Source organism: Lissotriton vulgaris, chromosome 4_1 (assembly GCF_964263255.1).
Source record: "Lissotriton vulgaris chromosome 4_1, aLisVul1.2, whole genome shotgun sequence".
NCBI lineage: Eukaryota > Metazoa > Chordata > Amphibia > Caudata > Salamandridae > Lissotriton > Lissotriton vulgaris.
In genome coordinates this window covers 1,080,531,750-1,080,550,945 of record NC_141691.1, presented here as the reverse complement: position 1 = coordinate 1,080,550,945, position 19,196 = coordinate 1,080,531,750, and the positions used below count along the sequence as shown (strand labels likewise).

The 19,196-nt window shown below is 46.1% G+C and overlaps 1 protein-coding gene across 1 annotated transcript in view; it reads right to left on the bottom strand.

Moving 5' to 3' along the window:
• The window catches only part of TRIO (trio Rho guanine nucleotide exchange factor), a 5,246,815-nt gene that overhangs the window by 2,229,378 nt on the left and 2,998,241 nt on the right, over positions 1–19,196 (bottom strand). The window lies entirely within an intron of this gene.

Sequence of the window (19,196 nt, the reverse complement as noted above, 5' to 3'; positions counted from 1 at the left end):
CATGGAACGTTTATTTTATGCGTTTTATATAGCGCAGACTTTACCCGAAGGTGTCAGAGTGCTTCACATTAGGAACATGGTTGGTGGACCCAATCCATTGTCCATGCTACTTAAATGACCACATCCCAGCTACCAGTGAGGAAAAGGTCGTCCATCGGGGTGGCTAACAATTTGGGTTCGCCAAGGCATTAGTTATAACATCCTGACCCAGAGCAATGACATCCTTGCAATTCGGCTGAGGTCTGGCCTGCAATGTAACATTGACATTTATAATGTCTATGCAAGAGGAACACCCAGGGGGAAGAAGTCAGACGTTTTAGCGGCTCTCAGCGATCTCCTAGACCTGCATTGCTTGGATTCCCTGGTGATGGTTGCGGGAAACTTTAACTCAACCTTTGAGGCTCTTGGAATTTAGGAATATGATCTCGCTGGAGAGGAAGATGCCAGGTGGAGCATTCCAAGATTGGAATTAACACCTATTAAGATGGTCAGAGGTGGCAATTCAACTTAAATCCATTTGTCTTGATAAAGGGCTATAGGCGGAAAATTGGAGAACAGTCTCAGACAGACACGGGGCGAACACATTTAACAATGGTCATATCGCAAGACAAATAGATTATTTATTAATCAACCTAAACCTATGGCATGACCTTCGGGATAGGATTGTGAGGGATCGCCTAGGAGTGATTATAATCCCCTATGCTCATCTCTAGACCTACAAGCGCAGAGGGAACTTACACAGCCAGTTAATGAACTCATCACTCTTTATTTGTTCCCCACAAACGATATGTGACGACTAAAATGGGCAAAGATATTAGAGAAGCCTAATTTGTTAGCCACTACTACTAAGGATATCGACCTTACGCTAGCCGAGCTAGAGGCCTGTTTTATTAACCCCGATTTCTCGGAGGCTATCATTGCCACTCAAAATACATTTTTCACCCATTTACGCTCTTATTTTTTAAAGCAATGTTGGGCTAAGAGCACTCTACAAAAGAAATATTGACAATGGTTTAATGAGGAATGCAGGATGGCAAGCAGAGTGCTGGGGGGAGCGATCAAAGCAGGGGACACAGGCATTGTATGGTTAACCAGGAGAAACTACAGGAGAACTCAAGAAAAGGCTAAGAAGCAATGAGACGAGTGTAGATGGCAGGATCTCAGACTGGCATGCACCAGCAATATTTCCAAACAGTTATGGAACATAGTCAAATGGGACAGGCAGGGGACAGCCATTACCGCCACAAAATCACGTAGCCCAGGACTAATGGGTCAGTGATTTTAAACCCCAATATGCAAGTGGGGTAGACGAGGGAGACCTCTTCGAGCAACCTCATTTGTATTATCAAGACACAGCCTTTATCCTGGGCGATATCTTTGCTGCCCTGGGGGCAGTTACTTGGGGGGGGGCACCAGGTCCAGATGTCGTTCTGGCGGACACCTTCCTCCAAGACAAGCCCAAGTGCGGCCAGTACATCGTACTACTGGCAAACGCAATCGCCCTAGGTGCTCCAGTCCCCAATTCCTGAAAAGGGGCCAAGATCATCCCTGTGTACAAAAAGGGGATAAATCCCTTCCAGGCAACTATAGGCCCATCACCCTATCACCCTAATAGACTCTGCAAAAGGTGATGGGTCGGTTGGTATAAAACTAGGTCCATAATTAGATCCCCAAGCAGGACATCCTATCACCACTACAGGCGGTTTTCATGACTACACTAGCACCATCGACCAGGTGTTTTGGTTCATATTAATACATTGGCAGACTGTGGTCTTACGCAAGGGCAGCTTGTATGCTGTCTTTGTTGACCTTAAGTCAGCATTTAATCTCGTTTCCCGCAGTAAACTTTGGGTAGTGTTGCAAGGGTGGGGATGCCACCAGAATTGCTTTCCCTTATTGCTCGCCTTCATTAGGGAAATTATGCCCAAATATGGTGGGGCACACAAGGAAAAGTCACCAACCCCTTCCCTATAGAGAAAAGAGTGCGCAATGGCGCCTACATTATTTTCCCATTTCATCAACAGAATATATAATATCAGCCCCCACAGATGCCCCAGTTTTAGCAGGTATAAAAATCCCTAGTTTAATGTTTGCTTACGACACATTAATTATCTCTAAAACCCCTAGCGGTCTTCAGTGAGCTTTGTTAAATTTTTGAGGAGTTTTGTCGCCTACGAGGTTTGGAAATTAACGTTCCTAAAACAAAATTAATGACCTTTAACCAACATAGAGCATTCAGAGGAGGCATACTCATGAATAATCAACCCCTGGAACAAGTTAGCGCATTTAATAATTTGGGGCTTATCTTGCAAAACAACATGAGATGGAATCATCAGCTAGACATGGCTGCCTTGAAACACCTGCAACTATCAGGTGCCTTACAAACTGAGTTTAATACCTCAATCACCAAGCCAGTTAGTCCAGTGTTGCAGATATATAGCATGGAAGTCGTAAGCTCTGCTCTATATGGGGTGGAGCTTTGGGCATACGAGAATCTCACCCAACTAACTGTTGCAGAAAATAGGTTCTTAAGAAAGATCACTAGCCTCCCTCACAGCACTCCAGTGCGCCCTTTGCTATACGATCTAGACAAAAAAGCACTGGCCGACATAGCTGTAACGAGGTAGGGATGCATACCCCTCGTGACTGGTGGAGTCCCTACCCCGCTGACCATGCACCGACTCCTTCTTTACAGTCTGAACGGTGGAAGGAAGGACGGAGCGGGCCAGACGACGAGGACAACAGTAGTGGCTCCTTTAATTGGGCGTATACTATGGAGGAGAAGGACCCGCCCTCGAAGGACGTCGGAGAGACCGGATTGGTCAAAAGACGGGAAGTGATGTACACCGGGTGTGTGAGCACCCCGGAGGAGAGACAGGCGGAAGCGAGCGGTACGGAGGAGAGTGGTGAAAGCGGAGGAGACGAGGAAAGAGGCATCCCAAAGGAACATCGCGGAGGAGACGGAGAGACGGAAGACGAAGGAAAGCCAGGAGGCCAACGACCCCATGGACCGCCGTGCCACACTCCCGAGGGAGGAGTGTGGCTGTCACAGGTACGGCGGCGTTGGGCAGCCTGGGTGGGGAGAAGGAGTGATCGAGTGTAAATATTGTACAAATCCCGGTTTGTTCCTACCCTTTGTAGTTTCCCTTCCCTTCCATAACCCTTTTCCTTCCCGGTACCTCACCTCCAACCCCCCCTGTTCACCGAGCACTGTACATCGATAAAGCACGTATCACTGGGGTTGCCCTCACCTCCCCTGGACCCTCTTGGTGCACCACCCATAGAGGACTGCGTACTAACGGCTTCCCTCTTTGTTGGTCTCTTGCATGTACCGGAGCCGGCGGTAGCTGGAATAACAACCGACCAACCCCCAACAAGAGAAGGAGAAGACCACCGCCACGGACCCAAGTGCGTTCGCCCGAGAGAGACGGACCCTGCGGAACAGAAAGACGTTGATGTCAAAACCCCCTAGACCAATAAAAATAAAACCATCTTTAACCCCACTACTTGGTATCACGGTCGACCCTACTCCCACGCCCACAATAGCCAGACTAGGTCCCATCCTATGCTGGCGAAGAATCTGGTGCAGGCCAGAACTAGCAACATATAGTTTAGTTTAGTTTAGTTTAAAGGAGCTTGTAAAGCGCCTGGTGACGCCTCCCGGCGTGTCCCCGCGCTGTGGAGAGAGTGAGTTTTGTGGAGCAGAAAGACCTATCACGGATTAAAAGAGGCAGGTTTTCAATTTCTTCCTAAAAGCGGTCTCATTCACCTCTACTCTGATGTCCATGGGCAGGAGGTTCCAGTGCTTCGCTGCCATTGTGCGGAAGGATCTGCCTCCCATTCTGGCCTTTTTAGGACAGGCAATTCTGAGCAGACCTGTACCTTTGGATCTAAGGGTTCTGTTCGGTTCATATAGCGCAGCCAGATCCGACATATAGGCAGGTGCCTTGTTATGGAGGATCTTGTGGCACCATAGCAGAGCTTTAAAGATGATCCTCTTCTTGATAGGCAACCAATGGAGAGTTGCCAGAGAGGGTCGTGAAGGGGCTCTGCGGGGCAGTCTTAATACTAAGCGTGCTGCCGAATTTTGTAGGACCTGTAATTTCTTTATATTTTTCTCTTAAGTTCCTAAGAGTAAAACATTCCCGTAATCAATCCGGGAAGTTATTAGTGCCTGCGTCATAGTCCGTCTGGAGTTGAGAGGCAGCAAGTCAAGGGTACGGTTAAGAGTCTTCATCACTCCGAAGCACTTGCCTACAGTTCTCTTTATATGGCTATCAAAAGATAGCTTATTATCAACCCAGACTCCTAAATTCTTCGCCTCTCTGCTGGGAGGGGGCAAAGGACCCAAACAGGTGGGCCACCATTCTTTAGTCCAATTGGTCTCATTACCTCCAATGATGATGACCTCTGTTTTGGTTCCGTTCAGTTTTAAACAGTGCTCTGTCATCCAAGAGGCCAGCCTATGCTGCAGGTTTCAAAGATATCATTATGGCAGACTGCTTCCATAAAATGAGATGGTTGCGGGAGCTCAGAGCCTCCATAGTCAGCGTTGGCATGTCCACAGTGTGGGAAAATCCAGCGAGTGCCCTATTCCCTTCAAAGGAGATCTTTAAGGGAAAATATTGGGAATTGGTATTACAGAACACACTTAGAAATAGGGTCACATCCTCACTGACGGGAGGGTTCTTAGAAGCTAAACCGGCCAAGTTTGGAGCTTTATTGGGACCTAATACTTAAACCACACGATCGGAAGTTGCACTTCCAATTTAGGGTGGGGTGGGTACCAATTACATCCTTTATAGCGAAATGGGCAGTGACAGGTAACAGCAGGAGTCCTTCTTGTCAGACCCAATCAGAGTTGCAGGCCCACCTATTGTTTGTCTGCCCAGCATATGCTGGCCCCTTGAACGTGGCTTATGCCAATTTGCAGGTTACTGGGTACCACAAAGAGTAGTGATGCGTTAAGAATATTGCACACAGATACAACAACCTGCATTGCCATTGCATAGCCAAGTTTCTGAGATGGACGTGGGTCATTAGATCACACACACTCCCTCCAAACTGATGAATCTTTATTGCTATACTTTGCACCCGTGTAAATGAAGTTGGCCATGTTTTTAACACACATTACATTAACAAATAGTATATTTTTATAGGTCTACAGCACTCGGTCAATAAGTGTACCAATTTTCCAAGCCTCATGAAATGTAACCGTTTTTATCTGTTTTATCTGTTTTAGTCTTTGTAATTGTACTGAATTTATTTAACTATTTCTCGTGACAGACCACATATATTTTTTATCAATGTCTTAAATCTGCCTTAATAACCAAATTTTACGCTAAGAAACATTTTTATCTTATGTATTGTGCTTTTATGATATAACTGTTGAATAAAGCTTTTTGGATTGGATTAGAATTAGGCTTTTACAATCCCAGGACGTTCTAACAGTTATTCCGTTCTAGGGATGACCGTTCTGGTTAGATGTAAAGAGCCACCTAAAGCTCTGAATAAGTCTTGTGGCATAACAACAGTGCCTCCCTGCACCACAATACAAGTTGGATTAAAAATAGTGGTTGGAGAATCTGCCTTCGGAACCCCATAGTGTGAGTGTAAGGAGTATAAAGTGTGCACCTGTCTCTTGACTACCCACATTGTATGTACACTTGCCAGTGCTGGCTGTGCTATTTGCCCAGTTTTTCGTGTATGACTACAATTCTAACATTCTAAATTTCAGATATAAGGTTTGTTTTGCCTGAGGGCCTAAGATACTCAGATACGGTTTATAAGAAATTTACAGTTTTATGGACAGGCATGATTGTAGTAGGTGCTTCCCCCATCTGAATCCCCTGGACATTTTTTTCAAAGTTATGGGTTGAAGAGATAGGGCTCGTCATGCAAATGCAAGAAAGCTGAAAGGACAGATAGGTAACCTTTAAAAATTATTACAGCAAGTCCTTTCTAAGCCAATGACAAATAGAACAGTAGAGCATCTGATAACTGTGTGTGCAGGGGTTGTATGTTCTCAGGAGAGCACCAGACCACAAACTTATCTCAGCGTCCTGCACAAATTAATTCTGTTGATGGATGCTTGGATGGTAAGATGATGCCAACCATTTATGGAGGAGGATCGTATGCGATCAATTGTTGTCACACAATCTCCACGCATGAAGGTGTAGATCGTGCAGGTTCAGATACAATGTAAGACCTGCTACAGAGAGAGAAGGTGTGCCTTAAATGGCAGCTAAACTGCAGGACATATGGTCATTGTTAGAAATTGAGTTTCTGGTTGGCAGAGGTATGAACCTTTCCAAGCAGGAACCACAATCCTATGTCAGGTTAAGTAACAACACACCCTAAATTATCCTGTGTGCTCCCTCTGATGGCTCTGATTTGAACAACACTTCAAACAACAGTCAAAACAGAACAGAAAGACTCCACACCAGGTTAGAACGAAAGAGCTTAATTTTATGAATAAAACGAATCCATAACAACAAAAATCCAACAAGTACAAGTCGAGATATACATTTTTAAAGAATAAATGTAAAATCGTGCTTAGAAGCAATAGGAGCTTAAAAGGGTTATCTTGTCGCGCTGGACCAGGGCAATGTCAAATGTTCAGGCTGACTGGAATGGAGCCGGATACAAGGACTCAGTTGAATGAATGAATGTAAGGAGTTTTCTAAAGCGCAACTTAGCCCAAGGGCGTCAAGGCGCATAAGCAGGTCAAGAAGAGAGAAGTAACCAGGGAAGATCTTACAGATACGCTTCAGAAAAAAGCCAGGTTTTGAATGCTCTGCGAAACAACGCAAGAGAGGGATGCATCAGGAGCTTAGGGGATAGGAAGTTCCACAATCTAGGCGCAGCCATGGAAAAAGTTCTACCTCCCCATTTGGCCTTTTTGAACTTAGGTACCTCAAGAAGATTTTTGCTAGAGGAGCGAAGAGATCGCCAGGGGGCGTACGGATGTATAAGTGACCTGAGACCCTCAACACCTGTGCCATAAAAGGCCCCATGGGCAAGACAAAGAATCTTAAAAGAAATCCTAGACTGAATTGGAAGCCAATGAAGGTTTTTACGGGCTGCCGAACTAGAGGCAAGCCTAGGGAGGTTAAGAACCATCTTTGCGGCCGCGTTCTGAACCATCTGGAGGCGATGAATAAGACTCTTATTAATGCCCACATAGAGGGCATTACAATAGTCCAGTCTCGAGGAGACTAATGCCACAGTGGCCAGTTTCCGGGCGTCAGGAGACAGGTAGTGAGCAATTTTTCTGAGAACCCTGATGATACCACAACAGGTGGACACGGTCCTACTGACCTGACAGTCAAAGGAAAGCGCGGGATCCATCAGAACCCCTAGATTCTTAGCAAACTGACGGGGGAGGGCAATCCCCGAGAGAGGCCGGCCACCAGTCGTTAGACCAGATATCCGGACTACTCCCGAAGATTAACACATCCGTCTTGTCCCCGTTCAGTTTCAGGAAGTTCTGAATCATCCACTGAGACACCTCCTCCATGCAGTTCCTGAAGTTCAGAGCAGAATCCTTCACAGGCTGCGAAAGAGAGACCATTATTTGGGTGTCGTCAGCGTATGAAAGTACTTCCAGCCCAAAAGATCTAACTATCCCGGCAAGAGGGGTTACACAGATATTAAATAATGTAGGGCTCAACGAGGAGCCCTGAGGGACCCCACAATGCACAGGCTTCGGAGTGGAGAGAAACTGGCCTAGCTTCACTCTCTGTTCTCTTTCGGAAAGGAAGGAAGACAAAAGGCTCAGGGCAGGGCTTCCAACCCCTATCTCCCTAAGGCGAGAGATCAGGATAGTGGGAGATAGGGTGTCAAAAGCCGCCATCAGGTCTAAAAGGACCAGGAGAGTGCTATGGCCCTTATCGACCTGGGAGCGGATGTTATTAACAACTGCCATTAGGGCGGTCTCAGTACTGTGAGATCTCCTGAAGTCTTGCTGGCAAATATCAAGGAGGGCCGAGTCCCCAAGAAAGGAGCTAAGATGTCGATTAAGATGGAATTCCAACATCTTAGCCGGGGCAGGGAGAAGTGAGATAGGGCGTAGATTTTTCAAGACCCCTGGGTCTAGAGTCGGCTTCTTAAGAAGGGGTTTAACAACCACCATCTTCCAAGAAGATGGAAATACTCCCTCCGAGATTGCAAAATTCATAACATTCATGAGGGGGAGAGTCACAACATCTCGGCAAGATTTAAGAACTTTAAGCGGGCAGGAATCCAAGGGGAGCCCGATTTTGTATTGTCCAAGAGTTGAGTAGTCAGCTCAGGGGTGAGTAAGGGAAAGGACAGGAGACTGGGGGGGGGGTCCAACAGATGAGCTCCAAACTCTAGAAAGAGCAGGAGTATCAGAGGAAATCATACCCTGATTTAATAATTCAAGAGAGCTATAGATATCCACGATCTTAGACTGGAAAAAGACCAAAATGTTATCACACAGCTCTTGAGATTCTACTATTGGATCGGCTCCCTGAGGGTAAGATAAGGAGTCTAATATTTTAAAAAGATCTCTAGGAGAATTGAGTGAAACAGTAATCTTGGAAAAATAATCTCTCTTTTCTTTTATGATAGCTAATTTGTAATCTTTTAGGTGGAGTTTATGAAGTTCCTTCTCAGAGGGATCCAACTTGGTCCTCCAGCGTCTCTCCTGTTTGCGACACCCTTTTCTCAGCAGCCTAAGTCTGTCCGAGAACCAGGAGGCTGAAGGGTTCTTTCTCGCAGAGTAATGCTTTTTAAAGGGGGCCAAGGTATCCAGAGCCCCTGAGAAAGTGCTTGCGAGTTCGAGAGCAGCAGAATCGGCACCCTGCAGTTCAGCAAGCGTGAGTTTGTTCAGTTAAGGAAAGAGGACCTCATTATTGATGACTTTAAGGTTCCTCCTAAGTTCCCACTTCTTAGCGTCCAGGGGAGAAGAGGATATGTCCAAAGCAGACAACTCTAATGGAACAGTCAGGCGATCGGACCATGCTAGAGGGACAGGGGAGCCACCTTCAACCTGAGATCATTAGAAAAGACTCCATCGAGTGTGTGCCCAGCCAGATGGGTGGGACCTACCACCCGTTGCGTCAGGTCACAAGAGCCCAGAGTATCCAATAGTGTCTTGGTATCTCTGGATTCCATGTTTTCCAGATGAAAGTTAAAATCGCCCAGAAGGGTGATATTAGCCCTCTCAACAAATGGCTCTAACAGCTTTATCATATCCTGACTAAAGGAAGATCTAGGGCCCGGCTGTCTATAGAACAGGAGGCCGGAGAAGGAGATGGAAGGAGTGGAGTTGATAGAAAAATAAAGAGCCTGAAAGGCGTCAGGAGTAGACAAGGCCTCAGTGCGATAGATAAGAGAATCTTTATATAAGATTCCTAAGACTCCTCCACGACGACCAATCCTATCCATTCTAGCAAGGGCATACCCAGTGGGAATGGCATCTACCAAATCAGGTCCGGAGGAATCAGACGCCCAGGTCTCTGTAATAAACACCCATGTGGGTTTCCTGGCAGAAACAAAGTCCCTAAAGGCAGTATTATTAGGTCTCGCCTATTCTATTCCGCAAGGAATGAATTGTGAGTCTAATGCCGCTAAACCACTACTTCAGGCCAAGGGCTCTCCTCCAGCGGATTTTGACCAGTTCACATGAATCACAATCACGTGACCTGCTCTCATGCACCGAGCCTTCCCCCTGGCAGCAGCATTTCACCTTTCACAGCCGCCAGGCCACATCAAAGGGTTCCGCTGCCCCGCCCCCTGCTTCGCGGCCATCTGTTCCCCAGCTCCAGCACCTCCCCGCACACAGCCTTACTCGGATTTTTTAGGTCTCGACCTCTGCCAATGCTTCTGGCATTGCAGATGACGAGACCTGCTCGAGCTTGCTGCAATTTGCTTCCCCGAGCCGCCTGCATCATCAGCCTCCCTCCCACAGGCATCTGTTGCTCGGCCTCACTTTTCCTCCCCCTAATTACATCCCACTTTCACGGCCACGAGGCTGTGAGCTTCACTTCAAAGCGATCTGATCCACCCCCTGCTGCACCCCATATGGTTTTGTTGTTGAAGCGCCTCCCCTCCCTCAGAGCGCACACCACCCCTGCAGCAGTAGTCCGCCTTACTACTTCGGCTTTTCCGATAATGCTAGTTTGTGCCTTTCTGCCCTCTGTTAGACTCGTTTTCCCCTTGTTTTAATATCCTATCCCATCCCTCTTTCACCCTCTCATTGCTGTCTCTTGCTCCCTCCCGTACCCCTGTGGCTGCTTGCCCTGTGCTTCTGTTAGCATCTTTGAACAGGCTGGTAAATCATTTTCCTATCTTGTTTCCTCTTCCGTCCTCCAATCACCCCTCACACTGTCGCTTTCTCCCTCCCACGCCCCGTGGCTGCTTGTTTTATCTAAATTCTAAAGCGGTCTTATTTCCACCTTACGGATACCGTACTTTTGCTACTGCTGAAGTTGGTCTACTGGAGACTCCCGGACTTGGTCAGTCGCACTCTTGCTGCAGTCAGCAGGCACTAAGGCAGCCACAAAGCGCCTTACAGTCTGCCATCACAGTGCGTCGCATAGTCGTGGGAGCGTGTGAACAGTTAGTAAGCAAGTGGAAATGCAGAGGAGACGTGTTTCAGGAACTAGATTGTGGACATACATCAGAACTAATCCTGGTGTCTTCCTACACATAACGTGGGCAAATGACTTCTTCTCCATATACCACGGTACCCCCTATTTGTACAGGGCTCAGAAATAGGTTGCCCTAGCATTAAGTGTTATGTAAAAAATCAATAGTGATATTGTCTAGAACTCTAATTTTAAAAGCATGTGCTTTTATTCTATGAATGGCGGCACACTTTTGGTCAAGGCAGTGCAAAATCACTGGTTTGCACAGGCACTCAGGTCACCACCTGGTTACAGGAACGGACTTGCCACTATGAAAAAAAAACAATTGTTACCACATGTGGTAAATAAGCATGATCAGCCATTTTGGTTGCAGACACAGGAATGTGTATCGAGGGGCAGTGCAAGTGCATGTAGGTGCTCACAGCGTCTTCTAGGCATCCAATACTTCATTTAACTCTTGTTATAGACTTAGACAGAGAGGACTCTGACTACCCTAATAGCAATGACAGGGCTAGTAATTACAGAGTTGTTGAACATCTGCCTCCTGAGTGACATCTTTACTGCACTACACACACATACGCCTCTTGATAATATTAAGGAACTGTATATATTTTTCTACAGCCGCGCAGCACCAATGCTTGTTTCTTTTCGCTTCTTTTGCGCACCACTCACGTGCTCACTGAAACACCTTTATAGTACCGCACATAAATATAAATTTTCGATCAACCAGTTAACTGACGTTTTTTTCGAACATCACAGAACTTCATCAATGTTCGTCAAGATGGGAGGGGGCAATTCTCTGAGCATGGGAATGCTTCATAACGTGAGACAAAAGTGCCTGCACGTAAGATTACAATCCTTCTTGCAAGTTGCCAGGCAGTCTTTCTCCTTTTCGTAAAGAGATGGTCATCCGTTAAACTGCATCCGCCCTCATGACGCAGCAAAGCGCGAAGGCTTGAGTAATTTAAACATGTGAATGTGAGGCAGTAAAGTTTTACTGTATTTAATGTTACACTTTCTTCAAAGTAGAAACTGGTGCTCAGTAAAGTGCTTTGAACGGAATATATGGTGCTTTTTTTTACGCGTCTCTTACGCAATAGGACATGCTCATATTTTCCTGTCTTCTTTGGGAACATTTTCTTGCTCTAAATAACGGAGTAGCAACCAACGACTGGAATGATAGCCGGAATAAGTTAACACGGGCACATGACTCAGTGTGCAAAAGATTGTCCCTTTATAAATAGTGGAGTACAGTAACGCAGCAAGCGAGCTACCGAAGAGAAAAGCCCCAGCTCGATAAAGTAATTATTCAAGCATTTTACTTATAAGCCCCACAGGGCGACAACTGTCTTATCGTCTGTGCCTGCACGGCTTTGCAACTAGCGACTGAAAATATCACCTTTAACTTTTGTGTAAATATAGTCAGCCGGGCCACTGCGGACTGTGAAAGTCGTACATCTCTCTGTCAGTGAGTCAGAGATTAGTGAAGCAGATAAGGACACTGCAAGGAATTGGACAACGTTGAGTTACTTCAAAGGAGCACTGCAAACCACTGAAAGGGTGATATGCATTTGTAGAAGACGACTGCAACAAGCCACTTGTTTTTCAGTGCTTCTCTCTGCCCCAGGACCTTTCCGTTCTCATCTTAATTCCTTCACTTGCATGATAACCCCTTACGGGCAGCATAAAGTGTCCATTGAACGAGTTTATTTTACTTATATTAGCGCATAATCCGAACTTTATTGCTTTTAGGCGCTAAGGAATCAAGAAGTGACATGTTCATATGGATATTTATGAAGCTAGATATTTTCACCTTCTCAAAACTATTATTTTTTTTACAATACTTTCAATTATGTGTCTTCCGAAACCACAGCTAGTTGTGCCTTTCTGCCCTCTGTTAGACTCGTTTTTTGTGCACTTCTGCCCTCAGTTAGACTCGTTTTCCCTTGTTTTTCTGCCCTTCTGCCTTCTGTTAGACTCGTTTTTTGTGCCTTTTTCTGCCCTCTGCATCACCACATCATCACTCAGCGCTACCCCAGCATCACTCAGCATCACCACATTATCACTCAGCATCACCACATTATCACTCAGCATCACCACATTATCACTCAGCACCACCACATTATCACTCAGCACCACCACATTATCACTCAGCACCACCACATTATCAATTAGCACCACCACAGCAGCACTACAGCACCACTCAGCACCACCCAGGACCACCACAGCACTTCTCAGCACCACCACATCACTCAGCAGCACCACAGCACCAGTCAGCACCACCACAGCACCACTCAGCACCACCACAGCATCACACAGCACCAACACTGCACCACTCAGCACTACCACAGCATCACTCAGCGCCACCCCAGCATCACTAAGCACCACACCGGCATCACTCAGCACCACCACAGCACCACTCAGCACCACCACATTATCACTCAGCACAACAGCACAACTCAGCACCACCACAGCATCACTCAGCACCACCACGGCACCACTCAGCACCACCACGGCACCACTCAGCGGCACCACTCAGCACCACCACAGCATCACTCAGCACCACCACAGCATCACTCAGCACCACCACAGCATCACTCAGCACCACCACAGCACCACTCAGCACCACCACAGCATCACTCAGCACCAACACTGCACCACTCAGCGCCACCACAGCATCACTCAGCGCCACCACAGCACCACCACAGCATCACTCAGCACCACCACAGCATCACTCAGCACCACCACAGCATCACTCAACACCACCACAGCATCACTCAACACCACCACAGCACCACTCAACACCCCCACAGCACCACCACAGCATCACTCAGCACCACCACAGCATCACTCAACACCACCACAGCACCACTCATCACCGCCACAGCACCACTCATCACCGCCACACCACCACTCATCACCGCCACACCACCACTCATCACCGCCACACCACCACTCATCACCGCCACACCACCACTCATCACCGCCACACCACCACTCATCACCGCCACACCACCACTCATCACCGCCACACCACCACTCCGCACCACAACAGCACCACTCTGCACCACCAGAGCACCACTCAGCACCACCACAGCATCCCTCAGCACCACAACTACACCACTCAGCACCACACCAGCATCACTCAGCACCACACCAGCATCACTCAGCACCACCACAACATCACTCAGCACCACCACAGCATCACTCAACACCACAACAGCACCACTCAGCTCCCCCACAGCACCACTCAGCACCGCCACAGCACCACTCAGCACCGCCACAGCACCACTCCGCACCACCACAGCACCACTCAGCGCCACCCCAGCATCAATCAGCACCACACCAGCATCAATCAGCATCACACCAGCATCACTCAGCACCACACCAGCATCACTCAGCACCACACCAGCATCACTCAGCACCACACCAGCATCACTCAGCACCACACCAGCATCACTCAGCACCACCACAGCACCACTCAGCACCACCATATTATCACTCAGCACCACCACAGCACCACTCAGCACCACCACAGCATCACTCAGCACCACCACAGCATCACTCAGCACTACCACAGCATCACTCAGCACTACCACAGCATCACTCAGCACCACCACAGCATCACTCAGCACCACCACAGCACCACTCAGCACCACCACAGCACCACTCAGCACCACCACATTATCACTCAGCACCACCACAGCACCACTCAGCACCACCACAGCGCCACTCAGCACCACCACAGCGCCACTCAGCACCACCACATTATCACTCAGCACCACCACATTATCACTCAACACCACCACAGCACCACTCAGCACCACCAAATCACTCAGCACCACCACATTATCATTCAGCACCACCACATTATCACTCAACACCACCACATTATCACTCAGCTCCACCACATTATCACTCAGCACCACCACAGCACCACTCAGCACCACCACAGCACCATGACATTATCACTCAGCACCACCACATTATCACTCAGCACCACCACATTATCACTCAGCACCACCACATTACCACTCAGCACCACCACATTATCACTCAGCACCACCACAGCATCACTCAGCACCACCACAGCATCACTCAGCACCACTCAGCACCACCACAGCACCACTCAGCAGCATCACTCAGCATCACCACAGCACCACTCAGCACCACCACAGCACCACTCAGCACCACCACAGCACAATAGCTAAATTAATAGCTTTGTCATTTACAATGCTATTAATTTAGCTATTTTCAAAACCAACACATAAATAAAAAAAATTGTCATTTACAATAACAATAGCTCAAACTTTCCTAACGCGAGACCTATTGCATTGCAAATGCTTGTTTTTTATTAGAGACCTAGCGTTGATAAGGAAACCTCTTTCCGTGATTGTATTCGGAGCGGGCTTAGGAACAACTAAACTAGGCGGTACCAGCCGGAAATTACCATCTCTTTTAGTTGGGTCCGCTGAACTAAAGAATCTTCATCCGAGATGCGTTGTAGTCGACGAAGATGCAAGGTGCAGCCAATGAGATGAGTCTGTGTCGAGCCACGCAGTGGACACGATGCATCGATTTTCTCCACGGAACTGGATCAATGCGTCTGTTTCAAGTGCAAAGTGCTGATTCAAAATGTGAAGCAAGGCAGCTGCTCCCGCAGTAGGCAATGCGTCATATCAGGAGGCGATGCACTAGTTCCGAAAGAGGGGGGTAGGGTCCACTCCACCCAACAATGGTTCTGACTCATGCAAATGTGAAGATGCACCGGTTCTAATGAGGATGCATGGGTTCTAGACGTAGAAGCACCTTTGGGCTCACTTTCAAGGGTCCAGGACTGTGGCAGCACCACTTGGCAAGTCAGCTTGTAGAGTGTAGATGCAGGTAAGGCAAGGCAAGAGTTCAGCAAAGCAGCAGTCCTTTTATCAGAAAGCAGTTTTTTTGTGGCAGAGTTGTCACAGAAGTTTACTTAAGTTATGGTGTCAGAGGTCCAGTACTTATGCCCAGTTTTGCCTTTGAAGTGGGGGAGACTTAAAAGAAAGCTATGAAGTGCATAGAGGTCCTCCATTTCTGCCTGGCTTCAGATTAACTACAGGGGGGTATGTGGCTCTTTGTGTCTGGAGAGGACACATCCTATCCAGGTAAAAGTGTGAGGATGTGCCTGGCTCATACCACCTATCATGCAGGAGGGCCCATTGAGACAAACCTAAGCTTCCTTTGTGTGTGGCTGTCTAGAGGGAATACACCAAGCCCAGCTGTCACTCAGCCCAGACTGAACAAACACAGGCAGCAGGTACCAAATGGCTAAAGTAAACGCCAACGTTCTAAGAGCGGCATTAGCTAAACTGTAAATTAAGATCCATCTTTACCATAAGTTGAGATTTTAAAGTCCAGTGACAGCAAACTTGAAAAGTCTATCTCTTCAAAATTGGTAATTACACTTAAAAGATGTAATAAGGTAATTCCAATGTTAACCTATGGGAGATATAGGCCTTGCCTAAGTGAAAAATGAAATGGGTCGTTTTTCACTACTAAAGCATGTAAATCTTAAAAGTACATGCCCTGCCTTTGAAATACATTGCACCTTGCCCTGCGAGTAATACAGGGCCTACCTTTAGGGCAACTTATATGTATAAAAAGGGAACGTTTAGGCCTGGCAAAAGGTTTGACAATCCCAACATCTGGCACAGGAAAGGTGCCTGAAGCTCTGGAGGCCTTCAGACTGTCTTAATCAAATCATGCCATCCACTGTTGAGAGAGCACTAATTAGTTCAAGAGAAAAGAATGCATTTTACCTGTAACTAAAGTCTCCGGAGCCAATGGCGGAAAGCCTAGAACTTGAATGTTGGATGTTCTCTATTCAATATATTTCCAAATCTATTTTTGGGAATGAGTGCAACATTTGACATTGCAATTCTTGAAATCCTCGTGTTCCCAAACCACTATCACCACATCCACTGAATTACCTTCCGGTCAAAGTGTGCCATTCAACTGCTTCACCGGTTTGAGTTTAAAAACTTTAGTCTCTATTCTCTAGTGGCAGGATTCCACCGCTAAGATATAAATTTGTACTTAATCCAATTTTTGAGGACACTCTTAAACATGTCATTTATTTTCTCAGCTGTGCCATTTTCTTGCACATCTACCTGAGGAAAAATCATCTTTCCCTCCCTTCTTCTGCTTATTTAGCATTCTGTACTAGCTGCAGCACCCTTGTGCTAATATGATGCCACAGCTGGGCCTTACCTTGTGCCCTTTAGCATGTACTGGCTTCTCATGGGGCTAACATCCTTACCAAGTACACCTGCTGACACACTGGTATCTGGCGTGCACAGTGCCACCATTTAGCTAATGCTCTCTATTGCCTTTGAGAGGCATTCTTGCAGCTTTACAAATGTGGCTGTGTGTTTGACCCATAGGATTACAGGGGTGGGTTAGTGGCACCAGAGTTGGATTTTTGATGCAGCTCTCATGGGAGTTTTATGACCCAGTTGTCCAACTATTTATTGCTACGAGCATCGGCGGGGGTTACTTCTAAGCTGTTTTTTGGGTAGGGTTGCGCTACAGAAATACTAAAACTAAAGCTACTCAGCAGTCTGCCGGTTCCTTCTTCAACAGTGCCTGTCCCAAAATGGTCCAAGCAACTCAGGGGATTTCCAGGCGTCAGGATGCAGGTTTAGACGGAGCGCATGAAGAGAGCAGTCACAGCACTCTCCACTGCTAGAAGAATTATTTTAGAATAAGTGAGTTTCAAAGCTCTCAACAATCGTCGGCTTGTGTTCAGGTTACAAAAATGGCTATATTACACGTATTTACATGTAGAGACAAACTTAAATCTTAAGATTTTTTTCTCAATTTATCATTTTCCTTGAAGGCCTCAAGTTAGAATCATATCACCCCTATATTAATCGGAAAACATAAAACATCACTTTGCAGAAAAGATCCAGAGACCTGACAAATGCAAGCACTAAAGGGCATGCCACAAGAATTGTCAACATCCCAGTGTCAAGGTTTAGTCCCGTATGACAAGCAGTAAACCAAAAGCCAGGGACTTTTAATCCTTTGCCTTGCTATAGTTACTCACTCATCTCATCAGTCCTGGGAAGTGAAATACGTTAACACTTCAGGAACTGAGTTTACCACTAATGAAGGGTGTACCCAGTACAGAAAAAGGGTGGAAGCATACTATACCTGCAATCAAGTGCTTGTGGGGCATGGGGTGCAGTGATCACAAGGAACAGAGGCATATTTAATAGAAAAAAGTCTATATTAAATAACACTGAGTCAGCGACATTCAACAAAACTTGTATTTGAATATTACCTTTACCTAGGAATTAGGGGATTTTGCAACCAGGATTGTTTTTGAAAGTTAGTGGCAAATGAAAAAGGGCTAAGGATTCTTCAGTCAAGCAGGTTGAAAAGCATTTAGAAGTATGTTTTTATGCATGCCTCATTTCCCTAATTACAAATCTTTGGAAGTCGCTGAAGTTCTTCATTTAACACTCTAATCTATATTTTCATCATTCCAATGTAGCACTTTTAATTTTCCTACAAGTACACAGAAATTAGACATTGTGTACAATACTTCCTTGTGCTTTGATACCTCAATTAGCACACCTTCCAACTATCAAAATGCTGCTAGTTTAACATACTTTGAAACTCCTACATGTTAGGAATCTAGTCACAGTATTTCACAAGCTCAAAAGTGCATGAGTAAGCCTTTGAATCATTGCTGTCATTGGCCAGATGCTGGGAAAATCGCAGTAGTCTTGGTTATATTCAGCTAAACAGTGACAATGTAGTTGCTCTGGAGGTGTCCTGTGTACACTTTTTTTTTAATTGTCTCCTTGGCACCTGATGCTCAGCTATAAAGTACAACTTCTGCTTTTTATAACACCATATATTACCGCAATATTATGATTAGGTTTTATTATTACAAACAATGTGAGGAATGGGAAGCTTGAATTAAGCAATGAAATCAGCGCTATCCCTCATGAGGGAGCGTCTCCAAGTTGCACTCCAAAAGTGAAGTTTCCGAAATTTTCTCAAAGCGTAATAATGAGGTTTTCATAAATTCCTTTAATTCTTTTCATATCTTGATACTATTATTTACATAGTATATATCACATTTATGATTCTGTTAGCATTTCTGCCCAATGCATTTTGGGCTTAACTCTTCGTCAGGGGACTTTTTCTGAAAACTTAAGTTTATAACATACAGTCAGGTACAGGAAAAATCACACTGTTTTATCAAAACAATTGGTCAATTGTGTGCCAAAAAACGGTTGTTGAATCAATGGCAGTTTGAAATAACATGCCATAAGTGAAAATCTTCACAGTAAATGCCTGTTAACTGCTTAGAAGTGAACAGACGAAAGGGCACCATGGGTGCAAAAATAAATAGATAGATTAAAATGATGAAAAGTATGGTGCAGGGAAATTATTAATAACAATAAAGTTCCAGTCTTGGGGAAGTGTAAGCGCCAGAAAGGGTATAGGGAGCTGCAAACAGAGGTGAGACTGCCATACTGGTAGTTATGCCCTTGTTTGCAATGAATTTGACAGCCATTGAATGTTCAC